Source organism: Budorcas taxicolor, chromosome Y, assembly GCF_023091745.1.
Source record: "Budorcas taxicolor isolate Tak-1 chromosome Y, Takin1.1, whole genome shotgun sequence".
NCBI classification, from domain to species: Eukaryota; Metazoa; Chordata; class Mammalia; order Artiodactyla; family Bovidae; genus Budorcas; species Budorcas taxicolor.
This window is the reverse complement of record NC_068936.1, coordinates 8,218,268-8,235,144: the sequence shown is the minus strand read 5'-3', so window position 1 is coordinate 8,235,144 and position 16,877 is coordinate 8,218,268. Positions and strand designations below refer to the sequence as shown.

Here is a 16,877-nt window from a genome sequence, read left to right as displayed (position 1 = left end):
TTCATGCATTGGAGAGGGACATGGCAACCCCCTCCAGTGTTCTTGCTGGAGAATCCCAGGGACAGAGGAGCCTGGTGAGCTGCCATCTATGGGGTCCCACAGAGTCGGAGACGAGTTAAGCGACATAGCAGCAGCAGCATCTGCATGATCACATTTCTACTTGGTAGATCAGTTTAAGTAGTAATTATATGAAAGTAACTATGTGTAATTATATGAAAGATGGCTGATGAGTTGACCTTGCAAGAGAGGTAGCAGATGCATCAGTGATTGTTTGCACTGGAAACCTTGCCTCCCAGTTGCAGTTTAGGGAAAACATCCTCATTTGCTGACAGATTGCTGTATTAAACAGTAAAGGTACAATACTGATCATCAGTCAGAATCATGGATCTGCAAAGGAGATACAACATGGTACTGAGAAGTAGAAATAGTCATAGTAACAAAATTCTCCCTGTGACCTTTTGCTTAATTGTAACTGCTCTGTGAATGCTTATGTAAAAAGGGCAACATATTTGAAACATCATTTTGATCTATAACACTTTGCTCTTTCATTCTAACTGACACTGATGATGAAGAAAAAAATCACTTTGAATTGGGACACTTCTATTAGTAACTATGTGGCTGGTAGAAGGCTTTTGTATGAAAGACACAGTAAGCATTGTGTAGGCGGAAAACACACACTATCCTCTAGTTTCAGGAAGAGTCCAGGAGATATGATCATCCATACTGCTCCTTCCTTTAGCAAGCTTCATCTTGTAATCTCAAACTAATGAAGGTACTGGAGAGACATTTTTAGTACCAACTCTTCTTTTCATTTTTACAAAAATTGGGCATAGCATCTCTTAACATTTGGATTATGATAGAACTTCAACTAAAACCAAAGAAGAAAATTATTAGTGACTTTTCAAACCAAGGTAAAATAGAGAAACAAAGCCAGACTCGAAACATTAATCTTTTAAAACATACAAAGATAATAGCCTCAAATAATACACCTCCACTAATAGTTTTAAATACTTACCTATTTGGATTTATTTTGCCCCTCATATTACAATATATTGTATATCTACACCAAATACCCCTTTAAGTGGCTTCAGGATTCCTCTCTGGTTCCAAGTTGCTAGGGAAACTTAAAATTTAAGTGTGTTCCAATTAAAATGTCTTAATATCTAGCTGTTCTAAAATTGAAAATAATATAAAAATATTTCAGCAGCATATTATCTCAATTTTAAAGTTATTTTTAGCTACCTATGTTAACACAGTTAAATTGTCACTATAATAATATTTTCTATAGTAATGGAAATTTATGGAATGCCTTTCTCAAATGCCTTTCGTTTTCTTCTGCCAGACGGTCAGCTAATGAAGCAGATCTTTGAAAAAGTTGTCACATATTACAGGTGCTTGGGTTGGTAGAAAACTGGTGGTTTCAGTTCTGCTGAGGAGCCAGCAATCACCGCGCAGAAAAGTTATTTCCCAAACTTTGTGATTACAGATCCATCATTCCATCTCCACAGAGTCAAAAGCAGTTCCCTCCCAGGTTGGCTTTCTAACCCCTTGTTTCATCTTCCAGGCCCTATGCACACTAATTCACCTGCATTGCAGTTTGGGGGAGGCAAGAACACAGCATACATTCTCTGATTCTCACTCCAGACAAACTAAATATCATCAGCTTTTTCACCTTGCTTCCTTTCAGTCAAAAGTAATTTAAATTTCGTGAGGTGAGTTGCCTGAATTTGCAATCTATTCCCTGCATCATGTCCCACTCCAGGAGCCAGGGTTGGTTCTATTTGTCTCATCCTCCTTCTAAAATATTTCCTCCATTCTTCCCAGTTATGTCTAATTTTCATATTATCTTCTCTGTCGAGCAAGGTCTTCTGCTAATATTCACTTGATGCTCTGGAAGAACTGTTGCCTTTATAGAAGGATTATTTATGATGCCTCCATGGACAGAGTTGCACTCAATGTGCTCCTTTATTTTCTGGAAAATTAGAAATTCTGATTTTCTTTCTAGGCTAACTAGGTAATTCCTTTAGACATCCCGATGAAACAACAAACATTACTTGACATGAATTAATCTGTTTGATGGGAGATTACATATGTACTCACAGAATTGGTTCATCACTGACTTAATTGGTACATCACTGACTTGAACATGCAAATAAGCACATTTATTTTTCCTGAAATTTCTGCTATTGAGGAATTGTCATCAGCTTGAGGAAACATAGTTCCTTTCCAGATAAGAGATGGTAAAGGTATTAGGCTCAAAATCAGTTCCTGAAAATATCTAGCTATTTATCAAACTGTCCTGACATTTTCCAGAGCACAGATTCCTTATTTTGGTACTGAAAACTTAACTGTTTTAAGAGGCATCAAAGGACAGAGACTGCCATGGGCATAATTTAATTCTTGTATAAGAAGATGGCAAGTGTCCAGGAATGTAGCAGCATGTAGATGATACCTTGAAAAAGAGAGACTGAGAAAAAAAATGCAAAAAATTAAAATAAAATAAAAAACAACCCACAGGTACAGTTAGTCGTACTCATGTAAACTTAACAGGTAAACCTTAATTGGAGTTTGGATCATAGACAAAACAAGGGGGTTTCAACAATTCTTCTACATATACTTAATTGTCTCTGTTACTCGCTTAGATTGTGTATGAAAATAAGGTCATTCAGTTGTGTCTGACTCTTTGTGACCCCGTGGGCTATAGCTTACCATTTCCTTTTCCTGGAGATCTTCCAGATGCGGGTACCAAAATGGTTCTGCCCCATTGCAGTCAAATGCTTTATCATCTGAGCCGCTAGGGAAGCCCTTTGACTGTGAGGGTCACAAATTATTGTGGATACTTCTTAAAGAGATATGAATACCAGATCACTGTACCTGTTTCCAGGAAAGCGTGAAGGCAGATCAAGACACAGGAGTTGTAATTGGACAAGGAATAATGAACTGGTGCAAAATAGGGAAGGAAACATATCAAGGCTATATATGGTTATCCAGCTTATTTGACATCTGTGAAGAGTACTTCATGGGAAGTAACTTGCTGAAAGAATCTGAGGCTGAAAAAAAAAAAAAATACTGTGAGAAGTGTGAATAACCTTAGTTATAAGACGACAACACACAAATGACTGAAAAACACTAGGAATTAAAGATCCTTCTGATGAATGTGAAAGGGGAGTTTGAAAAAGCTGGATTAAAACTAAATACAAAAACAAACACGCACACAAAAATAAGATCATGGAATTTGTTCCCATCATTATGAGATATTTTGATGGGATACAGTTGAATTAGTGGCAGGTTTCATTTTATTAACCTCTGGTATGACTGCATGATGTGACTGCAGCCATAAAACTAAAAGGCACTTGCCCCTTGGATGAAAATCTATGACCAAACTAGAAACCATATTACAAAGCTGAGAGATTATTGAAAAGATCTGAATAGTCAAAGTTGAATTTCAGGAGTAACGTAAGGAGCAGTGAGCAGGAACACAAGAACTGACTACCAAAATATGGACAGTGGAAGTGAGAAATAGATTTAAGGGCCTAGATCTGATAGACAGAGTGCCTGATGAACTATGGAATGGGGTTCATGACATTGTATAGGAGACAAGGATCAAGATCATCCCCATTGAAAAGAAATGCAAAAAAGCATAATGGCTGTCCAGGGAAGCCATATTAATAGCTGTGAAAAGAACAGAAGAAAAAGCCAAGAAGAAAAGGAAAGATAATAGCATCTGAACGCAGAGTTCCAAAGAATAGCAAGAAGAGAAAAGAAAGCCTTCTTCAGTGATCAGTGCAAAGAAATAGAGGAAATGAACAGAATGGGAAAGACTAGAGATCTCTTCAAGAAAATTAGAGATACCAAGGTAACATTTCATGCAAAGATGGGCTCGATAAAGGAAAGAAATGGAATGGACCTAAGAAAAACAGAAGATATTAAGAAGAGATGGCAAGAATACACAGAACTGTACAAAAAAGATCTTCACGACCCAGATAATCATGATGGTGTGATCACTCATCTAGAGCCAGACAGCCTGGAATGTGAAGTCAAGTGGGTCTTAGAAAGCATCACTGTGAACAAAGCTAGTGGAGGTGATGGAATTCCAGAGCTGTTTCAAATCCTGAAAGATGATGCTGTGAAAGTGCTGCACTCAATATGCCAGCAAATTTTGAAAACTCAGCAGTGGCCATAGAACTGGAAAAGTTTGGTTTTCATTCCAATCCCAAAGAAAGGCAATGCCAAAGAATGCTCAAACTACCACACAATTGCACTCATCTCACATGCTAGTAAAGTAATGTTCAAAATTCTCCAAGCCAGGCTTCAGCAATTACGTGAACCGTGAACTCCCTGATGTTCAAGCTGGTTTTAGAAAAGGCAGAGGAACCAGAAATCAAACTTCCAACATCTGCTGAATCATGGAAAAAGCGAAAGAGTTCCAGAAAAACATCTATTTCTGCTTATTGACTATGCCAAAGCCTTTGATTGTGTGGATCACAATAAACTGTGGAAAATTCTGAAAGAGATGGGAATACGAGACCACCTGACCTGCCTCTTGAGAAATCTGTATGCAGCTCAGGAAGAAACAGTTAGAACTGGACATGGAACAACAGACTGGTTCCAAATAGGAATATGGATTATGTCAAGTCTGTATATTGTCACCCTGAATATTTAACTTCTATTTAGAGTACATCATGAGAAACGCTGGACTGGAAGAAACACAAGCTGGAATCAAGATTGCCAGGAGAAATATCAATCACCTTAGAAATGCAGATGATGCAACCCTTATGGCAGAAAGTGAAGAGGAATTAAAAAGCTTCTTGATGAAAGTAAAAGAGAAGAGTGAAAAAGTTGGCTTAAAGCTCAATATTCAGAAAACGAAGATCATGGCATCCAGTCCCATCACTTAATGGGAAATAGATGGGGAAACAGTGGAAAGAGTGTCAGACTTTATTTTGGGGGACTCCAAAATCACTGCAGATGGTGATTGCAGCCATGAAATTAAAAGACGCTTACTCTTTGGAAGAAACGTTATGAGCAACCTAGATAATATATTCAAAAGCAGAGACATTAGTTTGCCAACTACGGTCCATTTAGTCAAGGCTATTGTTCTTCCAGTAGTCATGTATGCATGTGAGAGTGGGACTGTGAAGGCTGAGCACCAAAGAATTGATGCTTTTGAACTGTGGTGTTGGAGAAGACTCTTGAGAGTCCCTTGAACTGCAAGCAGATCCAACCAGTCCATTCTGAAGGAGACCAACCCTGGGATTTCTTTGGAACAAATGATGCTAAAGCTGAAACTCCAGTACTTTTGCCACCTCATGCGAAGTGATGACTCATTGTAAAAGACTTTGATGCTGGGAGGGATTGAGGACAGGAGGAGAAGGGGACGACGGAGGATGAGATGGCTGGATGGCATCATTGACTCGATGGACACGAGTCTGAGTGAACTCTGGGAGTTTGTGATGGAGGGAGGTCTGTCGTGCTGTGATTCATGGGGTAGCAAAAAGTTGGACACGACCGAGTGACTAAACTGGCTGACTTACAACAGTAGGTTTGGAGAAGACGTTTGAGATATCTGTGGTGAGCATGGAGTTCAAATTAGTAAAACGTGGAGGAAATCATTTCTGACTATTCTCAGAGGGACTGATGCTGCACATGAAGAGCCAATACAACCGTCTCCTGAGGCCAAGAGAAAAACACTGGAAAGAAACAGATGCTGGGAAAGATTGAGTGCAGGAGAAAAAGGGAAAGACAGAGGCTGAGATAGCTGCAAACCATCACTGACTCCAAGGTCTTGGGTTTGAATAAAACTCTGTGATATTTGAAGGGCTGGTGAGACCAAGTTTCTTGCGATACCTGGAGTCACAAGAATCTGACAAGTCTGAGTGACTGAACAGCATCATAAAATTAGAACTGGCAGTGATTGGGATATGGTTCAGATTGCATGTTAAGTCTATCATTGGAAATGGAATGATAAGTGAGATTGAGGACAATTAGAAATAACATAGCTCTTGTCATTTTCCTTGTTTTCCTCCCTCATATTGTATTTTCCACAATGTCTTTTTAAAGCTTCCAAAAGAAGGAGAACACCTATGGTGTCATATGGTATCCTGAGATGGATACATTATCCCACCCAACTTGGATCTACAACCTTGGCCTTAGGCAGAAACAGGCATTGTCTGTAAATATCTGCTAGATCTGCCCATCTTCTGATATGTTAACAGGCATGGAATGTGATCTTAAGGATGAGGTGAGAGTTAAACAATCTTACAGCTTTTCAATCAACCTCTCTAATCCTGGAAGAAGGAGCTTTGAGTTGTTTCTCCTAGTTCCCCTTAGGAATACTTACAAGGGGTTCCATTACTGAGCATGGGAGTATGAAGGAGACTGGATCCATTTTTCCTTTTCCGTTTGCCTTCTGTGTGAATAGACCATTCCTATTCTCTTAATGTCAGGTTTTTACTTCAAATAAAGGTTGAGGATTGTGGAAATGTGTGAAAGCATGTGAAGGTCCCATGAAACAGAGAACATGGAGTGCACAGTTTTCCTCTTTGAATCAGGTCTCAAGAGTTTTGGCTTTATAGTTTTGCACTGTCAGTGCATCTCACGTATTCATATAATTCTTATATGATGATTGCCACCCAGAGTTGAAGCCAGAAGTCCTGTATTGTCATCTTAGCAGTGTGGTTGGACTTGGAAATTTAAGGTATTATATAAGAATTATGTGGGCCATGTTAAAACTTCCTTCTATTCTAACTGTCTCTCTGATACTCTTGGGAAGGGGGAAAACAAGGTCTACCATGTGTGAACAGAATTACGGATTCCATCCTTAGGTTGAAGACTTAAGAGTGTTCTTTGTTATTGGTAGGTATGCAGCCTCACATAGGAAGGTAGTATCCTATTATAGGAAGGCCTGGTTCAAGTTCCAGGAATCTACTTAGCCTTCTCTGGTACTGCCATATTAGTTGGTGGGTGTACTGTTATTGCCAGACATAATAGATATCTAAGGTCCCACTCAGTTTTTGCTGGGTGATTGAGAGTGTGCCATAATTTGTAACAATGTTAGGGTGGAATAGCTTGGTTATTATCGAAATACTTTCAAGCTCTTAAACTCACCCAGTTGTCTTTCACTTTGAAAAACGAAAGCAGATATTTATGTCTCTTTATATTTATGAATTAGCCAATTCTTTGGGTGAAATTTCTAACATAAAAGTCCAAAGGAAAACCTAGACTTACACTCACAAACACATTCTTAATCTGATGTGTGCACACAGACAGTCTCAGCCTTATATGCTCAAAACACAATTGAGAAAGGAAAATAAAACACAAGGATTCACAGAAGGACAACTGTGAACTGCACAGAGTACTCTGTTATTTGTTTTTAGGCTTAAGGTGGGAAGTTATTTTAAGGTGGGAATGATTTCACTATCGTGACATTTTAAAATGTTTTAAAATATATAACTTTGTTATGCATCCCATGGGATCTTAGAATATTGTTTCATGTAATACTATCCTGTGATTTTCAAAGCCAAAAATAATGCAGGGTAACTAACAATATGGAAGTCATATTTACCTCATTAGGCCCTGCAGTTACACTTTTGTTTGTCATATTTAAAGCACCCAATTTCATTCTCCAACGTTCTCCCATAAATATTTCTACTTTTAGCCCCAGTGTGTTATATTTACCTCACTTTTTAAATTTTGTTTTTACTTTTATGATTTCCAATTCAGTTCAGATCCGTTCAATTGGTCAGTCGTGTCCCAGTCTTTGCGACTCCATGAATCATAGCACGCCAGGCCTCCCTACCCATCACTAACTCCTGGAGTTCACTCAAAGTCACGTCCATTGAGTCGGTGATGGCATCTGGTCATCTCATCCTCTGTCGTCCCCTTTTCCTGCTGCCCCAAATCCTTCCCAGCATCAGTCTTTGCCAATAAGTCAACTCTTCACATGAGGAGACCACTGAAGTTTCAGCTTTGGCATCATCCCTTCCAAAGTATACCCAGGGCTGATTTTCTTTAGAATGGACTGGTTGGATCTCCTTGCAATCCGAAGGACTCTCAAGAACCTTCTCTAACAATACAGTTCAAAAGCATCAATTCTTTAGTGCTCAGCGTTCACAGTCCAACTCTCACATCCATACACGACCACTGGAAAAACCATTGCCTTGACTAGACGGACCTTTCTTGGCAAAGTAATGTCTCTGCTTTTCAATAGGCTATCTAGGTTGGTCCTAACTTTCCTTCCAAGGAGTAATCGTCTTTTAATTTCATGGCTGCTGTCACCATCTACAGTTATTTTGGAGCCCCCAACCCCCCAAATAGAGTCTCACACTGTTTCCACTGAAACAATTTCCATTGTTTTACAATGAAAGTCTGAAATTGTTTCCATTGTTTTACAATTTTAGGCACCAATTATAAGGTAAATACATAAAGGAAGTGAATTTGAATTCATGTACAATGTTTCCCTATTATATTGAACTATTTTCTTTATACTTTTGAGAATTAAAGGCACCAATATTTTGAAGCCATCTGGGAACTGATCACCAAGGTAAAGGATCATGTAGCCAGGCTTCCTTTGCTTAGACAATTGAAGTACAGGCTAATAATGTGCTGTCATGAGGGAATAAAAACAGTAGCTTTTCAACATGATATATTGAATGTCCTTATCCATTTCTCTTTCAAGTTATCACAGAGAACTAAGTGAATTAATCTTGTTCTTTTTGAGAAGGACTTGTCACTCAAAGCAGAATATGAAAAGAAGGTAAAATGAACTGAGAAAGATTATCAGTACGTGGCAATGGAATGGAAGATGGAATCGACTTTAAGGTGATATTGCTCAAGCATGCAAATTTGACTGCATAGTAACATACCTGAAATCTAAAACAAGGCTATTGGGCTTTGGGCTTGAAATGATAACGAAGGATCCCAATTTCAATAGCTCTTACAATGGCTCCAAAGTGCTCATGCCTCTAAATCATAATATTTCCACTTACATTTAATGAAAAATTTTAGTGAAAGCAAAAGAGTGTTTTGTCGACCACTCCATAATCTACACAGATACTCGACAGATTTCACTGTCCATTAGCTGCAAGAATGAGAACGTTGTGCTTCACTTGGTGTTGTTCTATGGGGGTTACCATACTAAAGCAGGGGTATGCCTTCATATTGCCACTGCCATCTGAAGGAATGACCAAAAATCTGAGATTGCCAATATTTATAGGTAGTCTTCAGGATGGTGTGGATAGTCCAACAAGCAGGGACTCTGCTCAGAGTATTTCAAAATGAAATATGTTTAGGATCAACCACTGGTTTTGTTTCTTGCTTACTCCATGAGGACCATGAGTTGCCTCTCTCTCTTGCAGGATAGGAAAAGGACTGTCATGGGCTGAACATATCACTATACCTGACTGGAAATTTAGAAGGCCCCACCATCAGTCCAGAATAACTGCTCTTGAAATTAAAAGATGCTTACTCCTTGGAAGAAAAGTTGTGACCAAGCTAGATAATATATTCAAAAGTGGAGAAATTACTTTGCCAACAAAGGTCCGTCTAGTCAAGGCTATGATTTTTCCATTAGTCATGTATGGATGTGAGAGTTGGACTGTGAAGAAGGCTGAGCATCGAATAATTGATGCTTTTGCATTGTGGTGCTGGAGTAGACTCTTGAGAGTCACTTGGACTGCAAGGAGATCCAATCAGTCCATTCTAAAGGAGATCAACCCGAGGATTTCTTTGGAAGGAATGGTGCTAAAGCTGAAACTTCAGTACTTTGGCCACCTCATGCAAAGAGTTGACCCATTGGAGGACTTTGATGCTGGGAGGGATTGGGGGCAGGAGGAGAAGGGGACGACTGAGGATGAGATGGCTGGATGGCACCACTGATTTGGTGGACATGACTCTGAGTAAACTCAGGGAGATGTTGATGGACAGGGAGCCCTGGCGTGCTGCGATTCATGGCATTGCAGAGAGTCAGACACTACTGAGTGACTGAACTGAACTGAACTGAACTAAATTGAATGGAGATACAATGTGGGTTTGAGAAGTAACTGTAGTTGTAGTAGCAAAGTCTTCAACGTGGCTATTAACTTGAGTTTACCTGCTCTGTGAGTGCCAATTGAAAATGCTCAACGTTTTTAAAACAGCAGGTTGATCTACCACAATCTGGTCTGTTTGTCTAACTGATATTGCTGATGGGGAAGTTAAGTCACATGGAGATACAGCGCTTGTATTAGCGACTATCTGGCTGGTATGAGGCTTTTGTATGAAAGGCACACGTAAACTGGAGGCTGAAAATGGAATCTCTCCACTCATTTCTGGAAGAAAATCAGAGTTATGATCATCTTTGTTGTCCCTTCCTTTAACATAATTCTTGTTATCTGGAACTAATGAAAATATTGGAGACTCTTCTTTGCATTTTTACTAAAAGTTGGGGATGGCTTATTTTCAGATTTGATTTATAGTAGGTCAGTAACTAAGAGCAACGGGTTAAATTATTTAGTTTTTTATAAACCAAGGTAAAACTGACAATCAAAGCTAAGCTATAAAAATGTATTCCTTTAGTGATACCAATTAAATAGCATCAAATAAAACACCTCCATTAGTAGTTTTAACAGGTAACTGTTACAACCTCACCAGAGCCATGACAGGTTCAGAGAGGTGCACTAGGCCAAAAATAATCCCTGAGTCATGCTTCCGGGGCTTCCAGGGATGATAACTTGGGCCAATCAGAGGGATGATAACTGGCTATTCAGTAAATACCAGGAAACCCCTGCAGCCAATCAACCCTTGCCAACTCCCTGTCTTTGTTCTAAACTTATAAATACTGCTGTAAATCTGGGCTCGGGGCTCTTGTTCTACTCCACTGTTTTGGATGTGACAGGAGCCCTGGCTTGAGCTAGCAATAAACCCCTTTATGCTTTTGCATTGCTGTGGATGTCTTAGTTTTGGGGACTCAGACACTGGGCATAACATTTGGGGGCTCATCCAGGATCCCTTTAACTGGGAAGAATAACATTCTCCCAGTAGAAGGGATTTCCTCACTAGGAGGCGAGATATCTGAACACCGGTGTTAGTTCTGGGTTAAGTCCAGCGTAAGGCTGAGGCCTGGTATCATTCCGGGGAGGTGGCTGGCTCTGGTTACTGGATTAAGTCCAGTGTAAGGCCAAGGCCCAGTATCATACTGGGGAGGCGGCTGGCTCTGGTTACTGGATTAAGTCCAGCATAAGACCAAGGCCCAGCATCGAGCTGGGGGGTGGGGGTGGGGGGAGGGCAGCTGGCTCTGTGAACATTCTGCAGGTAAGATTCAGTAAAAATTCAAGAAGACCCAGTGTTATGTTCTTGGTCGCCACTTTGCATTTGTTGTCTGTTTGTCTATTCATTGTGATTGTGTGAGTGCTGGCGCCAATCTTTGCTCTTTGTGTGCTCTTTTGGCTCCCAGTGTACTTTTCTGTGATCATGGGACAAACAACTTCTACTACTTTATCTCTTATGACTAACCACTTCTTCTGATTTTAAGTCTAGAGCACAGAATCTATCATTGCTGGTGAAAAAAAAAAAAAAAAAGCAAGTTAGTAACTTTTTGTTCTGCTGAGTGGCCTGCTTTTGGTGTCGGCTGGCCACAAGAGGGCACCTTCAGCCTGCCTACTATTCGAGTGGTCAGAGAGAAGATGCTTGCCCCCTAGCCTTCGGGGCACCCATACCAAACTCCATATATTCTGGTCTGGCAGGATCTGGTAAAAAAAAGAAAAGAAAGAAAAAGAAAACCGGCCTAGCTAAAACCTTTTGTTTTTCAGCCACATGCTCCCCTTTCTGCACTGCCGTCTGGGGGCACTGCTGTCCAGCCATGCCTGCGCCACGGTTTACTCGACCTGGTGACCGATCTCTCCCTGCCCCCCTATGCAGATCCACTTTTTTCCCCCACAGGTTCCTCAGGTCTCTTCTGGAGGGATACAAAGGGACGCTGAGACTTTGGCCCAGCCCGGGAAGGAGGCCCTGCCCAAGGGACTCGGAGAAAAACCAGGGACATCAACCAATATGGCAGGAAAAAAAAAAACAACAAACAAACCTGGAAGCCTATTCCTCCTCAACAATCCAGGCATTTCCAGTTCAGGTAGAACCTGCCCGAGCAGATGGAGAACGGACATACCAGTACGGGCCCTTTTCCACAGTGACCTTTACAACTGGAAAACTCAGACCCCTTCATTCTCTGAAAAACCTCAGGGCCTCATTAACCTTTTACAATCTATCCTTTTCACCCATAACCCCACCTGGGATGACTGTCAACAGTTGTTACAAGTGCTCTTTACTACAGAGGAATGCGAACGGATCTTGTCAGAAGCACGAAAGAATGTGCCGGGGTTAGATGGGAGACCCACTATGCAGCCTAACCTGATTGATAGGGATTTCCCCTGCCGCAGCCCTGCTGGGACTTCGGGTGCGCTGAAGGTAGGGAGCATCTCCGAGTGTACCACCAGACTCTCATGGCCGGCCTCTGAGCAGCCGCCAGGAGGCCAACAAATTTGGCTAAAATAAATCTGGTTAGACAAGAGCCAAATGAGAACCCAGCAGCGTTCCTTGAGAGATTAATGGAAGCTTTTAGGCAGTACACCCCCATGGACCCACAAGCCGATGAGTCACATGCAGCTGTCATGCTAGCATTTGTGAATCAGGCAGCCCCAGATATCAGGAAAAAACTAAAAAAAAAAAAAAGAGAGAGGTTGGGAAAGCAATCCCTGCAAGACCTGGTGAGGGCAACAGAGAGGGTTTTTAATCATAGAGAAACTCCAGAGAAAAGGGAGGAATGTGTTTGGCCAGAGAAAAGAGAATTCAGGGCCAAAGACAACCGTAGGAATCAGAAGAATTAGCCCAGATATTCTTTGCAGGGGTGGAACAGGGAGCTAGTCCTCGGAGAACAAGGGAAATCCATTCGAAGTGTGAAGGAAAGCCAGCAAGGCAAAGACTTAAAAAGGACCAGTGTGCATTTTGCAAGGAGATAGGACACTGGAAGAATAAGTGCCCCAAGAGACACCTAAGGGAAAGGCCACTAAGCAGGAGGTGTCCTCCACGTCCTCCACGAGGGCCCACATCCTATATGCAGAAAAAGATAGTGATTAGGGGGTCAGGGCCCGGCACCCCTCCCTGAGTCCTGGATAACTATACATATGGAGGGGAAACTGGTTGGCTTCACGGTGGACACGGGAGCTCAATGCATGGTCTTTAACCAGAGAGATGGACTGATGTCTAAAAAGACCAGCTGGGGTACTAGGGGCCACTGGGACTAAACAATATGGATGGAATACTAAACCTTAAGTGAACTTGGGGGCCCAGCAGGTGACTCACTCTTTTCTTGTAATACCAGAATGCCCAGCACCCTTGTTGGGAAGAGACTTACTATTTAAAGTCAATGCCCAAATTCACTTTGACCATGGAGAGATATCAGTTCTAGATGCGACCGAACATCCCATACAAGTTTTGTCTCTGGCATTGAGGGACGAATACAGACTGTATTAGCCAAAGCCGCTCATGGCCATTGACCCCCAAAGTACAACCTTGGGTCGAAAAATACCCTCTAGCCTGTGCAGAAACAGCGGGGGTAGGACTAGCCAAGTAGAGGCCTCCCATCATTGTCGAACTGAAATTGGACACCACCCCTACCTGGGTAAAACAATACCCTTTGAGCCTAGAAGCCCGGCGAGGAATCACACCACATATACAATGGCTTCTGGAGGCAAAAATTCTTAAAAGGTGCCGGACTTCATAGAATACTCCTTTGTTACCTGTGAGAAAGCCAGGGAGAATGGACTTTAGGCCTGTGCATGATCTTCATAAAGTCAACAAATGGATGAGTGATATACATCCAACCGTCCCTAACCCATACACCCTTCTGAGTGGCGTCCCACCAGACTACGTATGGTATAGTGTCCTAGACTTGAAAGATGCCTTTTTCAGTTCACCCTTAGCCCCCTTGAGCCAAGAGATCTTCGCATTGGAATAGATAAAACAAGGCAGACAGACCTCAGGACAGCTAACTTGGACTCGACTTCCGCAAGGCTTCAAAAATTCACCAACACTATTCAATGAGGCTCTGGGTGAAGCCCTCCATGAGTACCGCGTTGATCACCCCAACATTGTTCTATTGCAGTATGTTGATGATCTTATGCTAGCCACAACCACTGAGGAGGCATGCCTAGAAGCAACAGGCAACCTTCTTCAAACTTTGGGGACCTTGGGGTACCGGGCTAATGCAAAAACGGCCCAAATTGCTAAGCAAGAAGTCATATACCTAGGGTATAAAATAAAACAAGGACGGAGATGGCTGACACAAGCCATGAAAGAGGCCATATTGCAAATCCCTGAGCCAGCAACTCCTCAACAAGTGAGAGAATTTCTTGGGACTATTGGGTATTGCTGGCTATGGATCTTGGGATTTGCTAAAAAGGCCTGGCCACTATATAAAGGAAGTAAAAAATAAAAATAAAAACTGGACTTGGACTGAGCCAATGAAATGGGCTTTTCAAGAACTCAGACAGGCTCTGCTGGAATCCCCAGCCTTGTCTCTCCCTGACCCATCCAAGCCCTTCCAATTGTTCATAGAGGAAAAATGGAAAATGGGAAAAGGAGTCTTGGTGCAGCAGTGGGGGCCTTGGAGGCGACCAGTGGCCTACCTATCCAAACGACTGGACCCGGTGGCTGCGGGGTGGCCACCTTGCCTCCAAATCATTGCCGCTACTGCCCTCCTGGTCCGTGATGCTGACAAGCTGATTTATGGACAGCGACTCCTGGTCTACACTCCCCGTGCCATCAAAGGGATTCTGAAGCAGCCTCCAGGTAAATGGATCTCTAACGTCCATTTGACCGATTATCAGGCTTTGCTGCTGGACACCCCACGGATACACTTCCAGATGCCCTGCTTACTGAAGCCGGCTACTCTCTTACCCAACCTGGAGGAAGACAGCCCTCTCCACGATTGTGGTGAGATATTGACTGAGACGGCGGCAATATGAAAAGACCTAACAGATGTGCCTTTAAATAACAGTGAGGTGATATGGTTTACAGATGGAAGCAGTTTTATAAAAGATGGACAGAGGAAGGCTGGAGCCGCATTAGTTGATGACTCTGGAAAGATAATATGGGCTGAAGCCCTTCCCCCGGGTACCTGTGCCCAAAAAGTGGAACTAATAGCCTTAATACAGGCTCTAGGGAGGGCAAAAGGAAAAAGAGTCACTATGTATACCAACAGTCAGTATGCATTCAACACTGTACTCATCCAGGGCCAAATATATAAAGAGCGGGGGTTTTTGACAGCAGAGGAAAAAGAAGTTAAAAACCTGCCTGAAATCCGCAGACTCTTAGCAGCCGTCCAATAGCCTCGAGCAATGTCAATAGTACATGTCCCTGGACATCAAAAGGGAAGAGATATCAAGGCTCAAGGGCTCGAGCTACTGATATGGCGGCTCATGAGGTGGCTAACAGGGACTGCACAGCCCCTATACTAACTGTCGGGCTACCACCCCAGATATGGGAACCTTGCCCCCAACCCCCAAGTATTCCTCTTCTGATCTCAATTGGATTCAAGAAAATGCCAGCCCTCAGAAGGGCAAAGACGGATGGTATTGGGACCAAGATAACAAATTGATACATCCCACCAACTTGAGTCAACACCTCTGTACGCACCTACATCTGACCACCCATCTAGGAGAAAAAGAAAAGACTCTAACCCTTTACAGACAGCATGTTTGCAGTTTCCCCTACAACAGGCAACTGTATGAGACATAGCGTTCCAGAAGATGAAGCCTGGAAAATGACATCATATGGGAATGAGGTACCAGGAAGAGAGGCCAGGGCAACACTGGGAGATAGATTTTACAGAGGTAAGACCAGGAAAGTATGGATACCATTATCTGTTAGTTTTGGTGGATACTTTTTCTGGGTGGGTGGAAGCATTCCCTACTAAGGGAGAAACAGCAATGATAGTAGCTAAAAAGATCCTAAAAGAAATAGTACCTAGGTTTGGGCTCCCGGTGACTACTGGCTCTAATAATGGGCCTGCCTTTGTAAGTCAGATTATACAGAGACTGGCCTTAGCTCTGGGGACCAAATAAAAGCTGCATTGTAAATACAATCCCCAGAGCTCAGGACAGGTTAAGAGAATAAATTGGACTCTAAAAAACTTTGGCAAAATTGGCAATAGAGACTGGCGGGGACTGGGTGACTCTCCTTCCCTTCATTCTCTTCCATGCACATAATACCCCCTACAAGCTGAACTTAACCCGTTGTTTAAACATCTCAATATTCAATCCTAAAAAATGAGTTCTACATCTTGGTGGCAGTTGTGCCAAAAATCCTGTACCACCCTAAAAAAATAATGTATGACTACTGGGCCCCCCCAAAAAACAAACACCTGGTCAAATGATGAAAGGCAGAACCAAGAGAAAACCTATTACAGCCATCACCATAGTGACCATGTTTGGCCTTGGGATCGCTGGTGCAGGGACTGAGATAACAGCCTTGTCCCTCCAAGGCCAGGGATTTACTTCATTGCCAGCGGCCATAGATAAAGACATTACTCGCCTAAAAGAGTCAATTAGTCATCTAAAAAATTGCTGTCCTTCATGTCTGAGATGGTCTTGCAAAACCAAAGAGGGCTAGATCTAATTTTTCTGCAACAAGGCGGGGCTCTGCATTGCCCTGAGGGGGAGAAAATGTTGTTTCTACACAGACCACACCAAGATAACAAGAAAATCTGGCAAAGATTAAAAAAAAAAAAAAAAAAAAGAAGAAGAAGACTAGCCCAGCAAAAGGGAGTGAGATCTCTTATGGTGCTTTTACTAATACTCACCTTTGGCCCATGCATCCTCAACAGGCTCATTATGTTTATAAAAGAG

The 16,877-nt window shown here is 42.1% G+C and overlaps 1 pseudogene; it reads right to left on the bottom strand.

Annotated features, from left to right (window-relative positions):
• Positions 1–208: 208 nt before the first annotated feature.
• LOC128070949 (uncharacterized) lies at positions 209–11,838 on the bottom strand (annotated as a pseudogene).
• Between the last annotated feature and the right edge of the window lie 5,039 nt (positions 11,839–16,877).